At 39.5% G+C, this 27167-nt stretch overlaps 1 protein-coding gene across 4 annotated transcripts in view; it reads left to right on the top strand.

Annotated features, from left to right (window-relative positions):
• The window catches only part of LOC139934374 (chromatin-remodeling ATPase INO80-like), a 133146-nt gene extending 106197 nt beyond the window's left edge, over positions 1-26949 (top strand). For 3 of the 4 annotated variants that reach the window (XM_071930798.1, XM_071931522.1, XM_071928962.1), the window contains one exon: positions 21296-26949. The gene's annotated coding sequence lies outside the window, so the exon portion shown is untranslated. Of the gene's footprint in view, positions 1-10506; positions 10690-21295 lie in introns of all 4 variants that reach the window. The other variant, XR_011785780.1, reaches the window with a different exon arrangement.
• The last annotated feature ends 218 nt before the right edge of the window (positions 26950-27167 follow it).

The raw sequence follows: 27167 nt of genomic DNA, 5'->3' as shown, positions 1-27167 counted from the left end.
TGGTTCGAACAATAGAATAACCAACGAAAAGAGAAAAGAAACACTGCTGTACTTTTCTTCTAATTTAAAAACGATGTCAATTCATTCCTCAAGTAGATGTAGAAATAAAAACGCAGCCAAATTGTTTTTAACACAGCGTTGCAACTATGTTCTTGATGATTGCAATCACTACATTTCAGCGTGACGACGTTGCAGTCTTTTCATGAGATTAATTCCGTCTGCCTCGTCAATGGACTGACGACACAGTGGGTGTGATACTCAGCGTCAATTGAATGAAATCTTAAATGCTCAGACTAAACATTACCAGCGAGGCCACAGTTTACATCAAAGTGCTGTGTCTGACGGATTCAAAGTGAGCATTTTTTTGTTTAGCGAGAAATGCTGCTCAGATTCCAGAGGCGTTTTCAGGAAAATACTGCTTGTTTCAAGAGATATGTGGTTTTTAAGAGACTTTTCAGGCAAAATGATTATTCAAAAATGCAACTTGATTCAATATTACTTGATTCAATGACCATTCCAGTAATAATGCTGCTTGATTCACGGAAAAATGTCAATTAAATTGCTGATTCAAGGGCCATTTCAGTCAGAAAGTTGCCACTTGATTCAAGGGATTATTTCAGTCAGAATTGCAGCTTGATTCAAGGGACCATTTCAGTGAAAATGCAGCTTGAATCAAGTAACAATTTCATTTAAATTGCTGATTCAAGGGCCATTTCAGTCAGAGTTGCCACTTGATTCAAGGAATTATTTCAGTCAGAATTGCAGCTTGATTCAAGGGACCGTTTCAGTGAAAATGCAGCTTGATTCAAGGGACCATTTCAGTGAAAATGCAGCTTGATTCAAGAGACCATTTCAGTGAAAATGTAGGTTGATTCAAGGGACCATTTCAGTGAAAATGCAGCTTGATTCAAGGGACCATTCAGTCAGAATTGTAGCTTGATTCAAGGGACCATTTCAGTCAGAAATGCTGCTTGATTCAAGGGGCACTTTCAGTCAGAATTATTTATTAATTCAATGAAATATTTTAGCTACAATTGCTGCTTGATTCAAAGAACTGTTTTCAATCAGAAACTGTGCTTGATTGCAAAGAACATTTTAGAATTTGGTTAATACTACTGAGACTGATTACAGCTAGTGTTTTTTTAACAAAACCTTTATATTGTTTGCATCCTCAACACGCCACTTCTGAGCAATGAGTGTGTGCAGTACACACAATTTAAAATAAACTGAGAAAGCGGCTTTTACTTTCTGAAAATGATTGTCTATCCTGCGTGTTTATCTGTCCATTCAATTTGTACATAGTGCTAATCAGGTGCTGGGAATACAGCAGGAGGCATGGGGACCTATCCTCTAACACCTCTTGGTAAACCATTGACGGTCCCTGGATCCCCAGGCACCTCCCACTTTATGTTCATTACATTAATGTGTATTCATATTGGCCGTGCATAGACTAGGACTGTTCATATAAGGTCCCACCGGACTGGAATAATTTGATAATTTTTGTAGACGTTACGTTGCACCCATTGCCAATCTCCTTATAGCTGTGGTTGCTTCCTTATTGATCTACACCAATGCTAAGGCGTGAGATTGTGATTGTGAATTTACTCGGTTTGCTGACAACATTTTGAACATTTTATGATCGTGCGATGCATTGTTTTACCCCGTAACGGTGAATCTCAGACCAAATAAGGTAACAAAATAGTATGGTGCTGATGATCGAACATTCAGGAATCTAGGCACTCAGATTTGGCAGAAGTCCAGCTCTCCATTACCTGGGCACCCCCCCCCCTCCTCTTTCCTTTTTTTCGCTTGGAGCATTCAGATTAAAAAATTCTGTTCACACCTAACCCAGCTGTCACTGTCCCACCAACATAGCTGTGCCCCGCCCAACTCTACTGTCAGAATATCAGAATGTCTAAAAAGCATTGAAAATTTTTGTCACAAATTGTATACTTTGGCTGGTTGCCTGACGCATCAATCTGTTTCTATCCAAATTTGGTGCGTAAAATATTTCCATTTGTCACTATTTAGGTGACTGCTGACTCGGATTGGAGTAATTCTGAATAACGATGATAGATACTTCTACTAGATAGTTTTTTCCCCGTTTCCTTCTGCAGTGTATCTTTGTTATTGGCGTAGTTTTAAGTGACCCTGGGGGAGAAGAGACTGAGTGAGATGTGTTTCTTGAAATTCCCGTAACAGTAGCATGCATTCCGTTCACTATAGCATGGCAGCATGATACAGTGAGCACAGCGTGCTGCCTATTTTCCAAGAATTTCCCTCGCTGCGTTCCGACTCATCTTTTTTCTTGCTCCAAAACTCCCCGAATAAATGGGTTCTGATTCGGTGCGGATCAAGTGTTGACGATTGGGGATGCATTCCGGAAGAAAAGGACGGGCACATGTTGGCTACTTGCCAAGACCTTTTCTGTCAAGTCTGCAAGACTCTCTCGAGATGAAGTTGCCGCGGTTTTCCTCGGCCCCCATGGGCACAGTTTGGACTAGTTATGTCTTGTACCTCGACACCACGGCATTGGCACACTATACTGCTCAGTCCGTAGCAAAACACAGACAAAAATAGTCATAAAAAAAATGGAGGGGGAGAGTTACGCAAAGCTGTGTGTGGCTTGCAGGTGCATTTCTAGATCTGGAAAAGTCAAGCAAATAACCAAACCTCATTCTTTATACAGAATGTGCTTGAGGGAATACTAAACTTCTCTCTCTACCCCCCGCCCCCCCCCCCCCAACATAAACTATCAGGAAATACCTGAGGTGAACTGGCAGCTAAATTAGCGGTAGTCTTTTATCGGCTTTATTGATAATCATCACGATTGCACTATGCTCCTCACTCTCTCTCTCCTCTTCCATGAAAACATTCTTTCATTTCTTGAACTCCGTCGTAGTCTACTCTGGCTGCGACCACATTCACGTCAATAAACATGGCCCCTTTTCTTTTTGGCCCAATCCAAGCATCAGGGTTTGTTTCTGGGTGTATTTCACCGGTCACTGAACCAAGTGGTGCAGTGGAAGGAAATTCTGGCCGAATTCTTGGGTCTTATCCTGTCGGCCATGCAAAGTCGGATCAGCAGTGATTGAAAATAAAAGAGGGGTCGGGAAGATGTGGGGAATCGAACAGAAGAGAACACCAAGCCCTCCCTCATAGAAAACAAAAAACAGTAAATAAAATCAGAGAGGTGAGTAAAATCAGAGAACAAACAACATGACTGATAATGTGATTCTTTTTTATTACAAATCGAGATGTCCAATCTATACGCATTCCCCCTCAATGCAACCAAAATGTTCTAGTGATCTGAACAGACAACATTCAAGTCCCTCGTTTTTTAAGATGGCAGTCAAGGTGCCACTCTGAGAGAATGGGGTGGCAGTCAAAAGCTGAAAAGACTGACTGCCGAAGAGAGAGTGGTATTTCAGAGAGATTGTTACTTTGTTAACGGCATGTCTTTGCCAAGCAGTTAAGAGCACCGACCTCAAGCTCTAGTGTTTCTGGCCTGCAGAGTGTGGATTCGAGTCCTGGTCATGGCTCTTAAGCAAGATACTTTACCATCCATGCTTAGTCCTTTGGATGGGACATAATGCTGTTGGTCCTGTGTATTATGTAGTGCACGTAAAAGAACTCAGTGCGCTTATCAAGAACAGAAAGGGGTAAGGCCCTGTGTTTGCATTCCCCACAGCACCTTTAAACCATTATTTTGTTGACATAAAATGAATAAATGTCCTATATAAGAACCCAGTATTGTTAGTTTGTTACGCTGGTGTGTTTTGTTGTTTACTTGCAATTTGTTTGACTATTATTTGTTTCATACGATAGGTTATAAAGATAATTCTTTTCATCTCAATGTTTGTCAAAAAGCTTCATTACGGGGAGGGAGTTATCCTACATTTCAAATTTCCACCTCACATTGTCGCAAAGACGACGGATGCGATGTTGATCCTCCGCAGTTTTTTTACCCAGACTTGTCTCCGTGAAAAGAAGTTGATTTATGCCCTGTTTGCACAGGTTTTGGTTCCCGATGAGTTGGTGTGTAGACATCACTGAGTGCCAAAGCTTCATACCTTCTCGCAAACCAATCTAATTTATTAGTGTTAGGCCGGAAAAATATTTGCGAAACTCGAGTGCTGAGCCATCTGTTTGCCTTTGAATTTCGTCCCCGGCTTCCCACAATTTAGGGGGGAGCATATTGTTCATTCAGCAACAACAAAAAACCTCTAGCGTCCAGGCAACCGTAATTTTTCTCTGAGTAGGATGAAGAAAGACGGTTGGGTTTTTTTACTCATGAATTTGTGCAGTGGATGATGTGGATTGGATGTAGACGACGTTTTTGCCTGTTTTTGATTGTGAAAAAGTTTCAACATCATCAATGTTATAGTTTATATCTTGTCAGTTAGACAATAAATTTGGGAACTGCCGTTTTAATCATAAACCAAATCATAAACATTACTTGATTGAGACGAATCTGTCAAAAATAATATGAGTTGGTTTAAGCCTGTACGCAAAATTTTCTTTCTTTAACAACTGTTTAGGAAGTGGGTTTTTTTTTTTTTTTTTAAGAGTTTCAGTTGTAAATTTCAACGAAATGCTCACTTAAAGGCAGTGGACACTATTGGTAATTACTCAAATTAATTATTAGCATAAAACCTTACTTGGTAACGAGTAATGGGGAGAGGTTGGTAGCATAAAACATGGTGAGAAACAGCTCCTTCTGAAGTGGACTAGTTTTCGAGAAAAAAAGTAATTTTCCACGAGTTTGATTTCGAGACCTCTGATTTAGAATTTGAGGTCTCGAAATCAAGCATCTGAAAGCACACACGTTCTGGGGACAAGTGAGAAGACTTGTCTGTAACAATTACCAATAGTGTCCAGTGTCTCTAATGGTATTATACAGGATTGGTAAAGCTGACAAAAGAGCTGCACACAGCAGGTATGTTGTGGGTGATCAACCACATTAATGCATGAACAAACAAACCTGTGAAAGTTTGAGCTCAATTGGTCATTGAGGTCAGGAGAAAATAGTGAAAAGAGACCTTATAAATGTGTTTTCTGGTATTCAAATATCAAATTTATTATCATGCGTGATAAAACTATTGTTTTACTCATTCCTCAGAAACGAGAGCATTTTAGACAGAAATATTTAAAGGAACCCTTTCTACCATTACTTACTTTAAATCATGTAAAATATGTGTGAATCTGTGAACACTTTGTGTTTTTCAATCTTACCAATAGTGTACAGGGCCTTTAAGACACTATATGTGAAATTCGTGAAAAGTGTTAGTCTTTTTGCATGATGTGGCATTACCTTTATGGATCATTTATGATCATCTTTTCTAGTTTTGTTCTGCTTTTTAAAGTATACGGTGTGACAGCGCGTTGGTGAAAGTGCAATGTAGTAATGTGCCACTTATTAGAAATTGGAGGGGGCAAAAAAAAAAAAATGCTATTAGATTAATGACAGTCTACCCGAATGTTCCCAATGTGCTGACATACATGAGTGCTGCATTGAAATAGTGCATGAACCGTCTGGCAGCAGAGAGCACACGCAACTTCAGACCCTGGCTGCACATTACTACATGCAAGAACGCTGGATTAAATCATTATGCAAGTTTCTCACATTGCGTGCAAGGCGGCTCCCTTTGTAGTTTTCCCTCTGCCCCAAAATTGCTTACTATTCATCAATGATAGGCGATTCATTTGCATGAGAAGAAGAAGAAAGAAAAAAAGAAGCTCACAGACTTTTGTTATCAAATTACTTTTACATTGTCATGATCAGCATAAGATACGCGGTCATCTGCACTAATGCACTTTTTTCCCCTTTTTTTCTGAACCGTCTGGTACTTTGTCGTTTGGCAAGCTTATATAGTATTGTGGAATGCAGTTTCCTGTTCATCTTGAATGTGATTGGTCGTTCATTCGGTTTTTAAATTGCTATGTTGTACCCAGTAAAGTGATATCGTCTTGACTCTTGGCTTTTATTTTGTTTGAACCATCTTGGGATCCCTCTGTAGTAATCTTTAGAATGAGTGTTTTTTTAGTAGTTCCTGTTGACATCATTTACCTTGACTCTGAGGGAACTTACAATCCAGGACGAGTAGACAGTTCCCTACCATTCTGAGTTGGTTGCATTGTTAGTCTCCCCGCCCCTCCCTCTCTCCCTCCCTCTCCCAGGGCTCCATTTTTACACTGGACCACAGGCCCAAAGCCAGTAGTTTTTGTGATGGGCCCAGCAAACTTGTGATTTTCAATTTTCAAAGTATGTATAAAGACAAATGAGAAAGATCTCAGCAAACAATTCTTGGCTCTTTTGGAGATGAGAATAGAGATTAAAGGGATGCTGCAGTGAATTCAAATAAAACAGTTAATTTTGCTGTCATTTATTTCTGATGTATGTATTGAACATCAATAAAATGTGTTTTGTTTCTTCCCGACATGTCTGACTTGAGTAATTAGCGAATAAGTCATGCCCCCCCCTTTTGTGGATTGTTACCGCCCCCCCTACCATCGACATCACGTCAGGAATTCAAACATATCGTCGGCAAAAAGAGTCTGGTCCCTAACTACACGCGCCTAGGTACCAGGCACACAGTGCACACGTCTCTTTATGCACACAGCCAGGGGGCCAGACGGCTCGGGTTATCGACATGACGTCACGTTTCTGCAAATGAAGGCTCCCTTTTAGGGGCGGGGTGGGTTCCCCTAATCTCTTGAAAACCATTTTTAAAATACTTGCGCATTTAATAAAAAATATATAAAAATATTTGAGGTTTAAAATGTCATGTTTAATCGTTTAAATGAATAAATAAAAACACTGCAGCCACCCTTTAAGTCACTTTGAAATGAATGAGACAGTGAGAAATTAGGTATAAGTAATATTGAAGAATAGGAAAATATACAAGAATATTGTTTTGTAAGCAACATCGAAGGTTTCAGGGCAGTGGAGTCAAGTCATTATCCTCGAGTTTTGAGAGCCAGGAAAGCAACTAACGGAAGTTGGTAACCTTACATCATTGTCACTCTATGTATTGCACAGTTGTGGTGGCTTACTGATTGACATACACTAATGAATCCGTTCCAGTGTGGCCGACATAGTTTGCCACACTGCCCTCTATGTCATCATCTGACAGTCATATCGGAATCCCAACTTGGTCACGTGAACCCCCAGTCAAATTACCACAAGCGTCGAAGATGACAGAGTCTAATACCATCGAGCCAAAAGTCATATGCATCACTCATGATACGGCATCAGCCATAAAGGCGTATGGGGTTGGAGGGTGTCCCCGGGCAATTTTGTTTCTGTAGTAACGAATTGCAATCCTCAAAAAGTTTTAAGGATTCCCTTTTTTGATTCGATTTAGAAGAAGAAAAAATCCTCTTTAAAAAGCACTACAACAATGGTAGTTTTGATGTACAGTAAAAAGCAAAGTTGCGTCTTGCTGCTTCCAGTCCATACTGCCCTCTTTTGTGCGAAGAGTGTGAGGGTTATTTTGGTTGGCAAAGCCTGGAAACAAGGTCCCCCCATATTGCAATCAAAGCAGGAAAGCAGTGCGGAGGCATGACAGGCCGACTGTGGTAGACGCAGTAGTGGAGGGTCAAAAGGTGACTGGTCCCCCTTTACTGAGTTACATTCCGTACATTGGCCGCATACCGCCACGCTAGTCAGGCCTCTATGCCTTGAGTAGTTCCCGCTTGTCATTGGGAAACATGTCAGGGACTATCCAAGCAGTTTTTCCACTCAGAAAAAATAACGGGACAAGGAATATTACTCTTTGTTATGCCACTTAAGTTTTTAGGAAAGTTAAAAGCTCGGCACTACACGGCTCTGTGTAGAAATATGTACCGTGCTTGTGTCAATAACGTCTGTCCGTATTGTTAGAAAAATAAGCAGTGACTTATTGATTGGGGTTTGGGTGTGATGGCTTTTATATTTGCTGTTTATTGTATCAGTTCTGATGCTGTAACCGGCTGTGGAACGGATAGCGAGACGGTAAACAAAAAATAAATAAGTTCAGGGGTTGTCTTGCTCTACAAGAAACGATGGCAGTAACCATTGACGTCTCTTTGTTTAGAGTTGTTGTCTCTGTTTTCAATTTCTAGTTTTAATTATTTCTAATTTTTATTAGAAGTTCCATCCAGCAAGTAAAACAAAAGATGATGTGTTATTATAATCGAAACTTATCTGCTGTATTAAATTACCTTATTTTCAAAAAGCTTCCTATATAAGCAACATATATTAGTCTAAGGTCGAAGTGGAATTTTGCAAGACTGTCAAACGCTGTCATGTTTTCTTAAACTTGAAGTGTGTTCAGAAGGTCTAATCAGATCATTTCCTAGAATGGTTTCCAGGAAACTTAACATACCCTATGTATGTGTGATTGACTAATGAAATGGAACACATGTCCATCGTTGCTGTCAAATGCCATCTTCTGTCGATACATTTATGTAGTACAGAATACTTACTCTAGGCGTCTGGCGCTACTTCATTATTTTTGTTTCAAGGCTTGAAGAATTTTTAATTAATTAGAAAAATCAACCTTACCCAAAGCTGCTAAACGTATATTAAAAATTAGAGGCACTGAAATTTCTGCATCTGAAATGCTGTCCATTTCAAGTACACTGTTTTTGAATCTGGAGCTGGACGACGTCAATTTAATTTGATTTTATTCCGTTCAGTTCAATTCAATGTCATGCAGCACTCCCGTCTGGCCAAACCATTTAATTAAACATTCTGACATACGTACTTAAAACATACCAGAACATACGTCAGCATCTTTTTCAATGACGTTTGAGTCTTGTGTACATATGTTTTGTTAGAATAAACAATTTTTAAAAAAGGATTGGAATGTAATTACTCTTTCCGAAGCAACCGCTTTTGTTCCCTGTTCTCTTGGTTTTACTGATGGGAATTCAACTCTTTTTACCATCCAAAGAAAAAATAGCCAGGCAGTTTACTACGAAGGAAGAAAGTGGGTTAGTATCGTGCAAGTGCAATTCCTATTTTTACATCAAATTGCAGGGCACAGCTAGGCTGGTTTCACAAGGAGTTTTTAGGACTAGCATTAAGTTTTGAATAACTACTAAAGAGTCCTAGGTTAAGACTATCTTTGTTATATCGACCCCTAGTTGCAGCATTTAGTTGTTTCAAGTTACCAGCCAAAAAGCCAATGTACGTTTATTGTTACATTTGTCCGCCACTAATATAAATGGAAAAATTGTTTGGTGATTTGAAACAGGCAACCAATTAAGCATGAACTCACTTACGACAGTCGTCCCGCTTGTCTTTGTTTAGCAAATAAATTTTCAAAGCCAGATACACTCTCATGAATATGCATGAGTTCATCAACAGAAGTGGATATTTACAAAGGAAACATTACCTCAGAAACTTTGACTCCTCTCAACAAAGTTGGGTTGTATTTCATTTGATCATCCTTGGGTTTTTAATCAATACATAATCACCAAAAATACTGACTGTCTGTGACAGTCTTGCCATATACCCAAGTGAAAGCAGGCTCCCCCCCCCCATCGCCCCATATTAAATTTTATGACCTACATAGAAGACAGGTGTAACTATTGAATAGATAGAATCCGGCAGCACATTGAATTGATACTGTAATAAGAAGCTAAAATAGTTTTTTCCCCGCCCTTTTCCACGACGATATACACATCTTCCTCGGCTTTTCATCAACACATAATTAGCAACAGTTTGAATGTCTTGCGACAGTTCTGTGTTACGAGTCTGAATCACAACAGCCTGTCTGCCTGTCCATACACACACGCACATGCACCTGTATCGTCTGGCATCTAGACCCCTCTGGCTACTGAAGTCACTCATATTGGAATCTCTGTCTCGTTACCTGACTCGCGTATATAAACAGTTACCTTATTGCGCGAGGCGTTAATCAGTCTATATAATATCGCGTACATTGTGGCGCTCCTTTCCCTTTGAAAAACACCCTCAAGACTCGAAGCAACTTTCTTTACTTGTTATTTTTCACTTAAGGTACCGCATACTGCATTGATTATTTGTGACCAGAAATATATCTGTAGTAAAACAGTTTTAAGTGTACCCTTCCATAATGTCGAACATACTTTTTTTTTTTTTTTTGAGATCTTGGAATACTACTTGTACCTTTGATTACTGTTGAAGTAATGGAATTTGGAATCTTGTTATTTGAAGTAGTACCCAAAAAACTCTCCCTGATTCTACAGATAGTTCCCTGAAAATAAACCAATGTTATCCATGTTCTGATGAACAAATTTGAAAATCTCCCTTAGAGGCTTGTTTGTTATTATGGTGAATGTAATTCTAAATCTCTCTCCGATTGCAAGATGTATGTCTGCAGTCCTACCTTTACCAGTGCCATACCTTATCTTGATTCATAGAGGGTAAGCTTACTTACAAACAGCAGAGTTCTGCAACTTTTACTGACGCCATATTTAGCAAAATCAGAGCTTACCGGCAGCAACAAGTTAGTGCCAAACCTTTTTTTTTTACAGATGGCTGTCCGTTATCTGCAAAGGGTGTGTACATTAAGTCTTCTTATTCTGATGGAAAGATAATGGTCGCAAGACATCATGAGAAGTCATCTAGTGTGATGAAGCTGTCTCGATGGAGAAAACCTGAAACGTGTCTTGAATCTGAAGTGGATCACTTGCGGATGATTCATTTCCACATTAGACGTAATACAAAAGAAAAAGAAGACATTGAAGACAATTTCTTGTTCGTGTCTTCTATAGATGAGGTTTCATGGAGGTGAAACTTAAAGGGGGTCCTTGAGTATGGTTATCGGACAAAACATACTTTGATTCATTTCCACATTAGACATAATACAAACAAAAAAGCTGTTGAAGACCTTCTTTTTTGTATCTTCTATAGATACGGTTTCATGGAGGTGAAACTTAAAAGGAATGCTGTGAAACTTAAAGGGAGTGCTTGGGTGTTATTATATTTCAACCTAGTCGTCAAACCCACCTCGTATTATTGTTCCTTGTAATACGGTTTGCACCACCCTTTGAAGGGGTGTGTTTATCCGAAAGATAAAAGTTTTAATGTTGAGGCATTACTAAATGTTCCAATCAAAACTTACAATTTGCTCATGGAGGTACCCTTTTTTTATCAAGGAGAAAAAAAATCAAACTTTTAAATGAGAAAACAGAATGCCTTTGGAACAGACCTCATAACATTGGCTCTTTTTCAACCCACAACTCCTTAAAAACTTCTCTCAAAACCCACCTCGTGTCAATTGCCTACAACTCCACAGTTAAACTAATAATTATGTCTTGTTTTTCTGTTAATTGTTCCTTTTTTTGTCGCGCCTTGAGCGCCTACTTGTTAGCGCCTACTTGTTAGGTGGATATGTTACGCTATACAAATATTATATTATTATTTTTTTTCTTTTTCTTCTTCATGGACACTGCCTGACGTTAGTCTCATTGTAAATTGGCTCATGTGACACTGCTCTATCAACAGTAGTGAGTAGTTGTTAAAGCCATTATACACTTTTGGAACAGAAAGAAAAAAGTTCACAGATTTACAAATAACTTACAGGGTTTACAGAAGGTAATGGTAAAAGACTTCATTTGAAATATTATTCCATGAAATGCTTTACTTTTTTAGAAAACATTAAAACAGTTATCAATTCTCGACAACGAGAATTATGGATTATAGTAAACACATGTCATGACACGGCGAAACGTGCGGAAACAAGGGTGGGTTTTCCCGTTATTTTCTCCCGACTCCGATGACCGATTGAGCCTAAATTTTCACAGGTTTGTTATTTTATATTTAAGTTGTGATGCACAAAGTGCCTTTGGACAATACTGTTTACCGAAAGTGTCCAATGGCTTTAAGAGTGTATCCAAGTTCCTTGTTCTAACCTTTCAATATGGGCGTCATTGTGAAAGATCAGGTCGATCAAGGTCAGTCGGTCAGTGCTGTTGTCTCAGCAACAGAATTAAGAACACTGGGGTTGACATTGTGAAAAAAAATTGTCAGTGGCATTTGGTTCTTAAGACTGCATCCACGGCGGGAGATGGTGTGATGACCTGGTAGCTCGGTCGTATCATGAGTGCTGTGGGAACGTCAAGACATTTCCAGCGTCAACACTGACCGAGAGATAACCGAATTCTGAAACCGCACAGCGCGATAATCTCATTTGTACCTTAAAGGCCTTGGACACCTTTGGTAATTGTCAAAGACCAGTATTATCACTTTGTGTATCTCAACATATGCATAAAATAACAAACCTGTGAACATTTGGACTCAATTGGTCATCAAAGTTGCAAGAGAATAATGAAAGAGTAAAAAAAACCTTGTTGCAAAAAATGTTGTGCATTCAGATTCCTAGTAGAAGGCTTCAGGCCTGAAGTCTTTTATTGTTCATTTGAGTGAGAAACCACTCTTTCTCAGAATAAACGTTACTTCAGAGGGAGCTGTTTCTTACAATGTGTTATACAATCAACTCTCCATTGCTCGTTACGGAGTAAGTTTTGATGCTAAAAAATACTTTGAATAATTACCAATAGTGTCCAACCAATTAACCATGGTTGATAAGGTAGAACTCTACTACAACAACAACAATTTCTTGGGAGTTGAAAATGGAATCATATCTAGGAAGTGATAAATTGTAGTCCAGAACATCTTGTTGTTTTCAAAAATGTATTTGATCATCTAATGGCAGTCAGAAAGCAGCTAGACTCAGTCAAAGCGGCTTGTCATGTTTGCTTTTGAAGTGTTCAAAATTGATAATAATTTTCCTGGAAAAATGAATTTTGACCTGTCATACTGGAACATTCCCTTTTATGTATTTTGATAATAAGTTGCTGGTGGTGTCAATCAAACCGTTGATCCTAGAACGATGTCAAAACAGTTTATGTTTTTACAACTTTTTAATAAGCGTACATTTTTGTAGGAGGCTGACAGATATATAAGTCATGCACAATAAATGACCTTGACTCAATTTCGCTAAGCACTAAGATCCATCATAAGATAAGTTGTCAGTGTTGCCATGGTAAATTGTATTGTGACTTCATACTTTACTTAGCAGTTCAGATTGATTCGCAGCTAAGATTATTCTTAGAAAAATCGTCCCCATGGCCCAATTTCATATAGCCAGATGCCTGATACTCTGAGGAGAAAATGCCTTGGTGCCCCTGCTTTCTTACCAAAGCATACAGGCCTGTATAGCTGTTAAGCAGAAAATACTGCTGAGCAAATATCTTCGCTAATAACCAAAACATGAGTGGGGTACCGTTTGCAAGAAATGTAAACTACATTATATGGGAGTTTGGCTGGTACCCTGTTTCTGCTAAGCAAAGATTTGTCTGTGCTTAGCAAGTTGTTGTGCTTTTCAGGCTTTTTAATAAGGATTTTTTTGTGACAAGCATTTTTTTTCTGTGCTCAGCAACTTTATGAAATTGTGCTCTGGATTAAAATCAGTCAAGGCTACACTTCTTTGTCCTTTAGAGGACAACCACAAGAACAGAGTTGATGAATATTAATAGAAACCTTAACCTTCCAGAGCTGGGGAACCCTTCTACAACTTGATACCGTTGTTCAGAGAGGAACAATAAAACAACTTCTTTCTCAAAGACGCGTGTGAAATGATACTATCCCTTTTGTTTTCAACAACAAAAGTAAAACAATACATCAGGTTGTTTTTTTTTACCGCGCTTCTCAATTACAATATTCATCACTCAGCTGTTTATTCTTCATGCAGTATCATCAATATTCATATATTGATATGAAGGTATTACACAGTGTCCGCACTGGGTAATGCTGTTGTAATTTACTCACACTTGATTGACTGTAGACAGTACATAGACTGCTTACTGTCAACTGCATTGGCCTAAAGTGATTCTGAGATGGTCTCCTCATGTTATGGAATGTGATTCTGCTGGTGTAATAATGAGTACAAAGAGCCCTGGTTGTTAGGATTGATTAGCCTCGCATACAAACATGTTAGGGATTTGTTGTTGCATGTCGTGGCTGGACGGTTAAGATGGACCGGACTCAAGCTCTATTGTTTCAGCAGAGAGTGGGTTCGAGTCCCAGTTGTGGTACTATTGGTAATGAGTACATAAAGCCCGGTTGTTGGGATGGATTAACCTCATATATAAAAATTAGGGATTTGTTTTGGCGTGTCATGGCCGAGCAATTAAGAGCACCAGACTCAAGCTCTGTTGTTTGAGCAGAGAGTGGGTTCGAGTCCCAGTTGTGGTACTTATGGTAATGAGTACATAGCGCCCCGGTTGTTGGGACAGATTAACCTCAATCAAATACAAACATTAAGGATTTGTTTTTGCCAGGCGATTAAGAGCACCAGACTCAAGCTCTGTTCGTTTCAGCAGAGAGTGGGTTCGAGTCCCGGTTGTGGTACTTGTGTCCTTGAGCAAGAAACTTTACCATAATTGCATTGAAGTTGAGATGGATAGTAAGCTGTAGCATAGAGCAATGGCTGTGTAGGTCCCGTGTAGTAGGATTTGTATCCAAGTAAAAGAACACAGAACACTTATCTTGGAAGAGTAGGGTGGTCCACATTGCAAGCACCTTTGTTTATGGATTTCCTCAGGCTTTCAAGCTACAGTGATAAAGTAAAGTTCACTTATGAGGCATCCTTGGTTATAATAATAATTTCATAGGTACACCTCGGGGGAAGGATGCTGCAATTTTTCAACTGCAACTTTATGCAATTGGGTTTTCAGTTCTTTCAAAATTGGTTAGTTAATAATGGCTTCCAAGCTCGAAATTGCCTTTACTCCAAAGAGCAAGGCTTACTCCAAATCAGTCCCTTGACAAAAAAACTTTGGGAAAATAATTTTGTTGATGGTCGTGACAATTCTGAGGCACCCTGTGGTTTTGTGGGTTTGCATCTAGAAATCAATCCCTGGTGGTCCTCATTTTAAACCATGTACTTTTTTTTCTCGATAAGTGAAATAGTATTGTGGCTTTAAAAGTACAGAAAGGTAAGGTTACACTTACAGTAATTCTAGTGCTGCATTTCTGACACGGGCGTTCGGCCGCAGTAAGTGATTTTCACATTTTTTGACATTATCTCATCAATGATAAATTTGCAGCCCTGCACAAACCAAAACGTGTCGGTCCAACAACACAGTGCAAGGCATTTTGATGTTGAGTGTGTGCGGGATCTATTTATGGCATCCTGTGTTTTTGTTGCCTAGGACACAAGAGTCTCAAGCAGAACCAATTAAGCGGCTGATACAGACCCGCTGTGTTCGGTTGCCGAGGCGGGCTGCCACACAGCGGGCGGCACACGTGCCAGTCAGCTATATGAGGTCGGAGGTCAGTCATTTGGGAGATGGATTATATGGGATGTTTTCCAGTCAGTGCAGTTTGTTTAGATCGGTGTGTTTGAGACTGTGTGGATGTAGCAATGCGCGTGTTGTTCATCCTACACAAATATCCCTCTGCAGGCCTGATACTTCACGGAGGCAACAAAGGCCATTGCCTCCATGCCCCCTGGTCATTGCCTTGGTGCCCTTGAATCGCTCCGGCAAGATCCCCATGTTGAAACCCATGGACTAATTGCTCCAAGGTGGAACAAGGGCTCAAATTGAGCTGCTAAAGGAGACAATAATGCTTAAGAATGTTCTGCTTAGCAGAAGTGAGAAGGATACCAGTAACAAATTGTTCATGTGACATACAGTAGTTTGGCTGGTAACCTTATTCTGGTAAGCACTATTTTGTTGTGGTTAGCTATTGGCCCAGGGGTCAGAAGTATGAGGAAGGCCCCTCGATGGTTCATCCATAATAACACTCAGACCCTGACAAAGCCAAGGGTTTCTCCCTCACCCTGTGGCGGTCTGTCTACTTGCCATTGCTTGTCCTTGGAGTCAAGCAACTCCTTATAAGGTATTTGGCCGGAAATGGCCTTTAATTGCAAACTGTGTAGAAAGGAACCCTCAGTTTTCCGTGTAGTTGTCTTCTTTCTTGTACGTATAGGTTTGTTTGTTTTGGGGACTGTATTTGTTCTTGCTCATTGTCAAGTTATTTGATTAATATGGGAACCGTGTTTTTTTGCGGGTTGTGTTGTGGTTACGGTTTTGCTGTGTTGTGGTTTGGTATTGTCTAAATTGCAGTTCAGATGTAAGTGATGTTGTGAGCGTAGAGCAAGGACTGTTAGAGAATGGCTCATATGCTTAAGCACAGAAAGTAGGTGAGCTTACCAAAATATGGTTACCAACCAAACTACCGTGACAATTGTGGAATTTTTGACTGGTGCTCATTTCTGCTAAGCAGGAAATTGTCAAGCATTACTTTCTACTTAAAAAGCAGCTCTATGAAGTCGGGCCATGGTCTTGCTTGGCCTAGATGTTGCAACCAAAATTATCCTGCAATTCGTAATTTTGATTTTTATGGCAGAGGGATAAGTTTGGTTGAATGTCAAGCAGGGTCCCCTTTCATAGAGCTGCTTAATCACACAAACTTCCAAAGCAAGAAACAATATTGCATTGCAAATGGGTTACCAGTCAAAATACCATGTTATGTGCACAGTTTGTGACTGGTTCCCTGCTCACTTTTGCTTAGCAGAAATCTGTTGCTTAAGCAGCTCTATGAAATTGGGTCTCGCCCTAGGCTTAAATGTCTTCTATGGTGCCCTTTCCTCTAAGTCTCTCACTATCTCTTCAGTATAGAATGATGACGAGCATTTGTTTTTGGTTACCATTTGCTCTAACCTCTAACCATGTTGTCAGTCTGCACCAGCCAGGCTGCTGCTCTCTCCCTCCCTACATATGTTTGTTTTATAATCCTCTAATGAGGACCGGAAGTCAGGAATACCTTAGAGACTGTTTATTTGGAGTTGGACTGCATGAAAGACTGGCCATTTTCAGGCATCTTTCTTTGACTCGATGCTTTGCCACCATAGAAATGTCCTACCAGTCTTAAGTGATAGCTGGCTCACTTAAATTTAAAGTTATACATTTATAAATCATCATTGAAATATAGAATGATATTCCTGTCAACACCGTTATTTGGAGTTATTACACAAACAAAAAGTACAGATGTTTGGCTACTTTGACTAGCAGGCAGATGGGTAGCGGATCCTAATCATTTGCACTCTCTCACTTGGACACTGTCAGTGTCTGAACATTAGGGATTTCAATTTCTGAAGATCTTTGTCCAGAATATTCCTGAACCTTTGTGCAGTGAGTTGGGGGGTAGGGTAGGGGGTAGGCTAAGGTGCAGTTGTAACCCAGCGTCTGGGTGCCCGATGATACTCCACGGTGTGGGGCACAGTTTGGAGGTCGTAACCATTATCTGTTTCTGTCTCTCAACAGTGTTTCTGTCTCTCAACAGTAGCCAAATCAACCAAACGGTTACTGGTTACGCCCGCTAAAACGCACTATAGGTCCTAAACAATTTGAGACAATGTACACTTTTTGATGATTAGAGAGATATTTTCTTTGTACGAACCTTTGTCCTACTCTCTTATACAGTTACTAATATGGAAGGCGGTTCATGCATTTTTAAAGGCCTGCCAGAAAACCAGAAAACAATGACACAAGTACATTACAGATAGGAAGTTTGCTAGTCTATTGTAATGTTAAACGACTGTATTTTTCGCGCATCATAAAATTCTGAAAAGCTTTTGCGGGCAGCGAGGGGATACGGTTGGAGGAACCGCCACTCCTCGGCCATTAAAAGCAACAGATGAAAGTTAATAACTGCCAAATAACTGAACCTGAACGACCGGTGTCCCATTTTCATACAGCTGGCTAGCACACAAATTTTGTCGTTACGACAGAAACATTGTGACTAGCAGTAAACAGCCTTGAAATTAAATTTTGTGTTTTAAATTATTCATTTTTTTTTTTACTTAGGGCCTATACTGGTTCTTATATGTAACTGTAGGGCCTGTGGATGTACAAAGAGTTATGACCTCTCATTCAGTAACTGCATGCACCCGCCCTTCCTCCATATCATGTCTATGCAGTAGGGGCTAGCTGAGTGAGAGTTCATAACTCAATGTACAGCCACAGCACTGCTTTGATCATGATGACACAGCCCCTTTAAAAATGTGTTATGTTGGAAGTTCCGCAGTTTTTTGTTATTATGAAAAAGTATGTGAGTATGTTTTTTTTAGTGTTTATTTGAGTGAGAAATTACCTCTTTCTCAAAACTATGTTACTTCAGAGGGAGCCGTTTCCCACAATGTTTTATACTATCAACAGCTCTTCATTGCTACCGATCAAACAAGTTGTTATGCCAACAATTATTTTGAGTAATTACCAATAGTGTCCAATGTCTTTAAGCTGTAGATTTCTACGGTAGTTGTTCTCTTGAGGAGTCGGCCTAAAAATACCTATTTGACTTTCCACCAACCAATAAACATCTGGAACAATTTGAAATTATTTTGAATCCTATGACCAAACTGGTGCAATCTTTTTTCTACACATGAGGATTATCGACCCAACTTCATTTACAACATACCTTGTGTTAGTAATTTATCTCAGAATGTGATTATTGCCTGTATACATTGTTTTAATGATGTTTCGGGGCCTAAATGTTGATTTTGAAGAAAATTCTTCAAGAGTCAAGCCACAAATCATTTAGTTGACTCCTGGCTGCTCCCTGTGACCAATGTGAAAGAACACAGACCCTCCAATTGTCCTGGCGCTGACAGCTCATCATGTAAACTCCATCCATCAAAAGGTGCTCATAAAAAAATGAAGACTGGTGTGGTGTAATGTAGGCTCCTTCAGGTCTTATCCTCTGACCGAAGATGACACAAATTATCTCATTTTTTTATGATGTTGGTTTTTTGCCTGGATTAAAAACCAAGATCAGGAGTCGCCGGCCCAATTTGAGAAATACTCTGCATTCTGAGGAGGATTTATTCCAGAGATTCCCTCGGATGCTGTAAATCTACTGGAGACAACTGCCCCAATTTATCGGAATCTAAAGCTTGGTGGTGATTTTATTTGTTGAAAGTAGATCCCATGATGATGGTAGGGTATCGAAGGTCATCCATAAATTCTGAAAACTGCTACACCCCTTGTCAAAAATTAACTTCGGTTTTCAGAAGTTTGTTCATTTAGGATTTCACTTCTCATTGTTTTGGTTGGGACTTTGAACGATACGTAGATGTATGAGCTCGGTGTTACTGGTAGCGTGAACAAACACACACTAACGGTATTTTCATGACATTTCTTTGCAATAAGCCATTTGCGTGTTAGATTTGAATATTGTCTGGTACAATGACATGCTTGATCACAAGTTACCACTTAAATTTGAAATCCTCAAAACAGTTTCTATGTCACATGATTAGGGGCAATCTTTTGCATAGTTACGTTAGAGGTGGTAAACACCCATACACAATTCTGAATGGATGGTGGTACCATGGTTTGCTCATCTGGAGGTTGCTATACAAAAACTTGCCCCGAACTTTTTGGCATAGCAACTCTGTTCTTATAGCACTTTATCACATCCCTAAAGGGGCATATCAAAGCCCATAGTATGTTTTCCTGCAAGGTATGTCCCATCAGAAGGACAAAGCAATGGTTAAGTGTCTTGCTTTGTTAGGAGTCAGGACACAAGTGTCACGACTGGGACTCAAACCTCTGCTGAATAAAAACGCCAGAGTTGTATTCAGTGCTCTTAAGCGCTCGGCCACAACACTTCCAATATGAAAGCTGTACATTTTGAGTAAGCAAGTCATTGTACCAGACATTACTCAAATCTAACTCTTATCGCTTTGACCTTTGCTGGGTCACCTAGGCTTAGGTTCATCATCATCTATTAACACCTTGTCTGACCAGTCACCATGTGGTGTACTCTGTGGTCAGTCAGTTGACAGGGATGGATGGCTGTCCCTGCTAAAATAATGTCTGGTCAGTTTCTTCTTCTTGGACCACCATTGCCTGGTGTCTTTTACATCCTTGATATATAATAGCCTTGCCAGCCCCTCCTTCCAATCTGTTCCTTGTCAGAGATACTGACTTACTTACTTAGGTAACTAAATTGCCATGACCCATCACTAGATTGGTTCAAGAGGGTCAGCAATAAGTAGCGAGGGCCATCCATGACCACCAAACCTCTATCCCAAAGCCATTTATATCAAAGCTTTCATGGATACATAAACATGTTTATGTGAGTTTTTAAATTTGTAAATGGTGCATGTATAAATGTGGTTTTGGTGAAAGTTAAGTTGTTCTTCACCTTCGTCTTGTGCATTACTACATCCATTGTTTGCTCCTCTTACAATCTCTCCCACCCTCCCCTCTCCACTGCTGCTAACATACACTCTGGAATCACGGAGGTCTCAAAAGCTACCCTTGCCGCATAGGCTATCACTGTAGCTCGTAGTTTGCAAGCGTGCTTGCTGTGTAAACCAGAAGCATCTCCTACTGTTCCACCATGAGTGTTCTGGGTGCTTTACAAGCACTACGAGTCTAGACAGCTTAATTTTCAATGCAAAGGACAAAGCAATTATGGAAAAGTAATTAGTGTAAAAGCAATTATGATTAAGTATCTTGTTCAAGTGAAACGACCTGGATTCGAACCCACTCTGTGGTAATATCAGAAATACCAAAGCTTGAGTATGGTGCTCTTAACCCCTCGGCCGCGACAAGACAATCATTTTTGACTCCGAAAGAAATTAAAAAAGAGAAACAGTGGACTTTCATCTTGGACATGGTACTTAGTGCCCGAAGAAGCAATCTTTGTAGCTGTTGTAGTTAAACTAAATTTAATTTCATGACAGGCTAATACAGATTGGCTAAATGCTGATTGACTGGCATGACTTCAACCGAAGCAAAGGACATTTTGTAATCAGAACATCTCTAAGTAACCTTCCTTAAAATGAAATAAAATCCTGACCTCTGTTATCCTGAGACTGAGAGTGCCAGGTTTTACTCTTGAAGAGTTTAACGGTCTGTCTTAATGTTGTGTAATCAATCCACAGTCAGAAAATTTTGGTTGAAGTTTGATTTCTGGCATTGACTGATCACGTTGTACGCAAGCAACCTTTTGTCTTGAAAAGAGTTTTTCGAACGAGAGAGAGAGAGAGAGAGAGAGCGTGCCATTTCGCCTTTTCCCCCTGATCATCTTTCTTCGCCTTGGGGTTGTGGCCTCCGCATTTTGATAGGGTGACTTTTGATATTTTTCCTTGCTCCAAGCCTCACACCCTCGACCCTCGCCCATCCATTTTGGAGCATGCATGCCCTAAATAACTCATCCTGGAGGTTGCCATAGCAACATTTCTTCTTTTTTGTTATTATAAATTGTATTTTAATGGGATGTTTTGGTTGATTTGACTTTTTGCAGAGGTATGCTGTCAAGGACGATGATGACTGACGGCATTTATTTGCCTGTACCCAGGGAGAGGTTGTGACCCATCAGTGCTGGTCCAGACCAACCAGGACTCCTCGCAGGGGAAGGGAGGGGTCCGCATACTTGAACTGCATCCTTCTTAACATCATTACTCACCATCATACATCCTCACTATCATCGACAGCCTAATTATCATCATCATCGTCATCATCATCATCGTTAACATCATCAGAATGTGGCACTCTGGGCTGCTTCTCCTCAGGATCTCCCAAGACAACAGTTTCCCCCGCCTCCTTAAGATGCTGGGATCATCTCAGATCTCGGACCTCCTGACTTCCAGATCATCAATTCCACAACTTACTCGGATAAAAAGCAGGACCTTCTGTTACCGATGAGTAAAACTGTTTCTCTCTAAGTACGATATTAAGATACTCAGAAGATGATGGAATGATCACCACTCCAAGAAAACAGGACTTTCTGTTATTGAAGAGTTAAAACTGACCCTGCCTCCTGTAACTCTTTTACATACAAATTTAAGATGGTGCTCGGGAAATCTAAGATGGTGTTTGGAAAATCTAAGATGGTACTCGGGAAGATGACGGAACGATCACCAACAAAAGAGACGAGTCCGAATCCTGAACTTTCATTCTCTCAACAAAAAACTGGTCAACTGACAATTATCAAATGAATTTGCCTTGTGATGATTTGTTGAGCTGCTGCATAAAAGTAAAATATTGGATTAAGTATAATTTTTATAAAATATGCAAGTCATTGATTTGTCACAATTATTATAGGCGAGTAACATCTAATGCATGAAGGTTTATTTCTTTGGTTTCTCAAGGCGGAGCATAAGGAAGCACCCCCCCCCCTTCAATTTGTTTTGGGGAATGTACCTCTTTGGCCACCATAGTTGTAACACCCTTGTAGGTAGTCTATGCGATATGCCCCAATCAGATTCTATTTCTGGTTCATAAAATAGTATGCTGTAATGAACTGAAGAAAGTCCAGTACTCTCCTGTTGTCAAAATTGGGCTATTGCAGCTCTCAAGAACCAAAACTGCGATTGGAATTTCAAGTTCTTGAAAGTCCGAAGGAAACCCAAGACCTTGGCACTGTGCCCCCACTCTGTTGTGGGTTCCTTCCCTCCACTACACGGCAGTGCAACCAGTGTAGCTTGATATGTCTCGACCCAGTACAAAGGAATTCTTCCATTAAATGGTTGTGGAAACTATCCCAGATCCTCTTTCAGTGTGATGGAAAGCAATATCACTTTGTAGGACGGCAAAGAAATTGCATTCTCTAAATTGTGCTTCTCTGTTTACAGTGTTTTCTGCTACTCAAGTGGAGAGTGTAAACATGGTCTTTATGTCAAAGCTGCACTTCTTCTTTCTTTATGGACATTAAATTCTTTTGATTTGTGCATTGTTTGATATCATTCTCATATATTACTTTGCATATATTACTCTGCGAAAAATAGCTCTAAAAGGTTGTGTTCTCATCTTGAAAAACATAAAATTTAAACTTTTTTAGAATAAAGAAACTCTTTCCCTACTTATCGGACAGCCTGTTGACAAGCTTTTCATTTTTTTTTTATAGAATTCCTGCCAATGCTTTTAAAAGATGACATCAGAGGTACGTTTTACAAAGAGTTAGGACTTGTCCTCGGACTTGTCCTAATTTAGGACCCTAGGAGATATTAAAAACTTAAGGGCTATTACTTAGATAGGCTAACTCGGGAGACTAGTATTGACTCTGTGTGAAATCCACCCCTTGAAAGTATTCACTTTTCCCGTCAGAAACACTGTTCAAGATATCATGAGAGAACTTAAATCAAAGCTTGCAGTATCAATTGTAATGGTATAATGGATTGGAGGTGGTGTAACATGTCAGTGATCCACATATTATACATGCCCATGTTATCTTAGGAATTGTATCTATTACATTTTATCTTCAGATTGCTTGGCCAAGTTCCAATAGTATAATTAACTAATTGAAGTAGTGCTTGTACACACCAATGAATTACACATGTTAATATTTATTTCCAGCTGAGTATGTCGGTTTTCTTTGTGGCAGTTTCAACACGCTTCCTTTATTATTTCTTCTCTTATGTTGTACAATTAAATCACTTCACAGAAGTCTTCCTGACAACTCTTCACTTTATTAGTTTCTCCCCCCAACTTAAAACTGAACCTTCCCTCAACCATCACCTGCCCCACCCCCTCCCGTCAACTGACTCTCGGATTTATAAATCCCACTGACAGTCTTATCATTTGATGACAAATCTTGCACACTAAGGACATTTTGTCCCTCCCTTCATATTACTCAGCGGGAGTTTGAAACTAGGTTGATTGACACGCTGTTTGTGTCTTAAGCTGCTCTCGATGTCTTTGTGTGCACAACATGCGCTAGTGATCTGCCGAATTAAGATGTGGGACATTTTGTTTCTCTAAACCGGGCTCATAACCCAGATGTTTTAAGGTCACTCCGGGAGGATTTTTTTTTTTTACTATGGAGGAACTTGATCAACTCTTACCTTGTTTTAGTGCTCAAGATGGAATCCCATCACACTGATTCAATGAGGGAAAATTTGTCTTGAAGTAGCTCGGGTCCAATTCCTTTTGGGCATTTCACATTACAAGACCGTTTTGCAAATTAATTTGCAAATGTCGGTTCGACTATCACTTTGGGTTCTGAATTAAAGTCTATATTAACATGGCTTGGATGTCTTTGAGAAGTAAAGCACCGGCTTGAAGACGTTTTGATTTGTAGATGAACTGGCGTAAAAGATCACCAAGTTGAATAACCCAGTGCTCTCTGCGTGACCCCTATGGCCGGCTAGCTTTGAAGTTGGTCTGATGAGCCGACAACTGCTCCCAATGCATCTATTGGTCCTGGAGCCAAGACTAGTAACTAAACAGCCGGTGCAGTAGATGAACTGGCAGTGGAATGAGCACAGACATGGCCGAACCCAGATGGACTCTTAGCCCAGACGTCTGGCTCGAACTGATACTTTTTTCATGATACAAGACGAGATGACCAGATGTCAGATTCGTTGTGTGGTTTTACTACATCCATGATTTCAATAAAGATGACATCCAGAATTATGAACTTGGCTTCGGGAAAAAGGAACAAATTGTCAAAGTGTAAACAACATAATTATGGGTTAGTCTATGAGCTAGCCATTGGTAGCGCATGGTAATGCATACACCATCGATCTTTTTTGTTAACCTTTGTTTATGGGACTTTTTTAATGTAGGTATTTATTAAGAGTAAAATTTGACACGAATGGAAAGCTTTGTGCTGTGCACGTATTTCTTGTGCACATTAGTTTTAAGAATACTTGAATATAGGTCTGTAAGCTACAAAGGAACAGTTAGCTTCCAATTAAAGATATTACTTCATGACAGGACGGCATACAAAGTAATATGCCAATCCGATATATTTATGCTTGCATAAATCCGTTATTTGACAATGTAACTGAAACGGTAATTATTTTATAAGAAAATGCCTTCAATAAAAACAGAATGGTTTTAAGTTTCTTGTAATTGCTTATATTATTTGTTATCTTAGAAATTTATCAATTCAGAAAAAGAACATGTCAACATCTTCTTTTTAGTACCTTTGAGGTTGAAATAAGTCTTGCATAAAGATTGGAAAGTTGACTCGGCATGTTTGATATCATTTTCAGATCATGAATGGGTGGAAGTTTATTTGAAACTACTTAATACTTCGGGGTTGGGGTGCATGAATGCCCCTGTATGGGGCTTTGCTGGCCTCATCTCGGGCAAGCTAGTTGAGCCAATGTTTAAGGCATTAGCCTGCTCCTCCAGGCTCTAGTTCTGTTTTTGCCGCATATCTCTCATACGAGCTGTCAACAGAGGGTGCTATTTGTTTGATATCTTTTCGAATCTATCGTAATAACAGCCGTTGAGGTGACCTATACACAAAACCGTCTTGAATCAAGACTATTAAGACAGCTGTAGAATGCTCGTGGTCATAGGTTCGAGTCCAACCCGAGTTATTTCAGATTTTCCCCCAGCGAACCTCAACAAGCACAAAGTAAACATGGTTCTTATTGGTACATCATTGAAGATTCACAAACAAGAAAATCAGCTTTAGCTTCTTTGGAAAGCTGAGAAATAGCTGTAGAAGAGGTTGAGGCTTTAAAGGCACTGTATTGGTATTAAACTCAAAATTATTGTTAGCATAAAAACTTACTTGGTAACGAACAATTGGAGAGCTGTTGATGGTATAAAACATTGTGAGAAATGGCTCCCTCTGAAGTACTTCAACTGAAGCCTTTTATTAAATTATTTATAATGCATCTTAAATATGTATGTATGTATGCATATGTTGGGGCATAGACCTACACCAAGTGAGAATACTGGTATTTGACAATTACCAAAGGTGTCATGTGCCTTTAAGTTTAAGTCACCACTCGGAGTATTTATACTTGAGAGATAAGTACGTCATCATCCCTGGCAGTGATGCCTTCCTCTGAAATGCTGATGTAATGTTTTTGGTTTGGAGTTCAGCAGAAGTTTAACAAGATGTTTCATTGTGCGCTTTAACGAGGGATGGTATTTCACACTAGGATAATACAGATGGCATGAGAAAAGTAGATTTTTTTAAAGACGACGAGTGTAAAAGTTTTGTTATTCTTGTTTCGGGGTTATTTTTTATTTTTTTTTATAACGGGCCTTTTTCGAAAGGCAGTTTTTGGAGTATCCATTTGTTTGGCACCACAGAGAAACATGGTATTATAATTGTATTGAAAAGAATCTGTATCATTTGCTGTAAATCGGAATGGATTATTTTTTATAAGGTTCACTTTGATTACTGTTTGTTTGATGCATTTTTTTGTATCAAGTAAATATGCATGATGTTACGAATGAATTTATTACCAGCAATGTGGATTTGATTTATTTATCTCACTCATGGAAAGAAATGATATTCATTTGTCCTGTGTGACACGATATATTGGTACTATTACTTGCATCATTCATTTTTGCGGGTTTTTTTTCTAAATTATTATCTGTACATTTTGACTCAACAGTATTTGATGTTTTTGTTAGTATATTTTCGTATATTTTACATCAGCACCACACATTTGACACAACAATTTGTTTTTGTTGTAAAGGAGCGTGTGCTGATTTGGAGAGGATACTGACGTTTTGAACATTGTTGGGAGCAAATATTTTAAGCCCATTTTTAGGGATACAGGTCTGGTACTTCACACAGGCGCACAACGGCGATATTGCCTTCATGCCCCCTAGTGGTTGCCTTGGTGCCCTTGGTGTACTCTTGTAGACATTTACACTTTCCTCAGTATAGGGTGTCCTTCACCAAGGAGGAAATGCCTCGTTGTGCCCATGCCCTTTCAAAAACGAATACAGGCCTCGGGATGGACACGGTGTTTCTTTGGAGGTGGTGTTTGGGTGTTTTGTACTGGGTTTTTTTTTTTGCATCTTTTTTTAGTGTATTTTTTTCGGAGGGGTAAGGATTGGTTTGGGGGGGGGGTAGGGCAGCTTTTAACCATCTCAATCTCCTCAAAGCTGTACCCGACTCGCCCATAATGTATATTTGAAGATGTGGCAGTAATTATATAAGATGAACTTGACTTCAACTGACGGATCAGTCTCGCTTTGTAATAAATAAACAAAAAAAGAAGAAACAAACACGTTGTGTTTCTGGTGTTATTTTTAAACGTACTATACGAATATGTGAATATTAATGGAATATTTTTCTTGAGCAGCAAATTGGTATGGTAACCTTATTTTTTTGTTCGGCCGAGCAAATAATATGCAGGACACCAGTCATGGATTGTTTTATGTGTCACATGAGTATTTTAGCTGGTAACCATATT

Source organism: Asterias amurensis, chromosome 1 (assembly GCF_032118995.1).
Source record: "Asterias amurensis chromosome 1, ASM3211899v1".
NCBI classification, from domain to species: Eukaryota; Metazoa; Echinodermata; class Asteroidea; order Forcipulatida; family Asteriidae; genus Asterias; species Asterias amurensis.
Note: the sequence above shows the minus strand (reverse complement) of the source record. Positions and strands in the feature narration are given on the sequence as shown.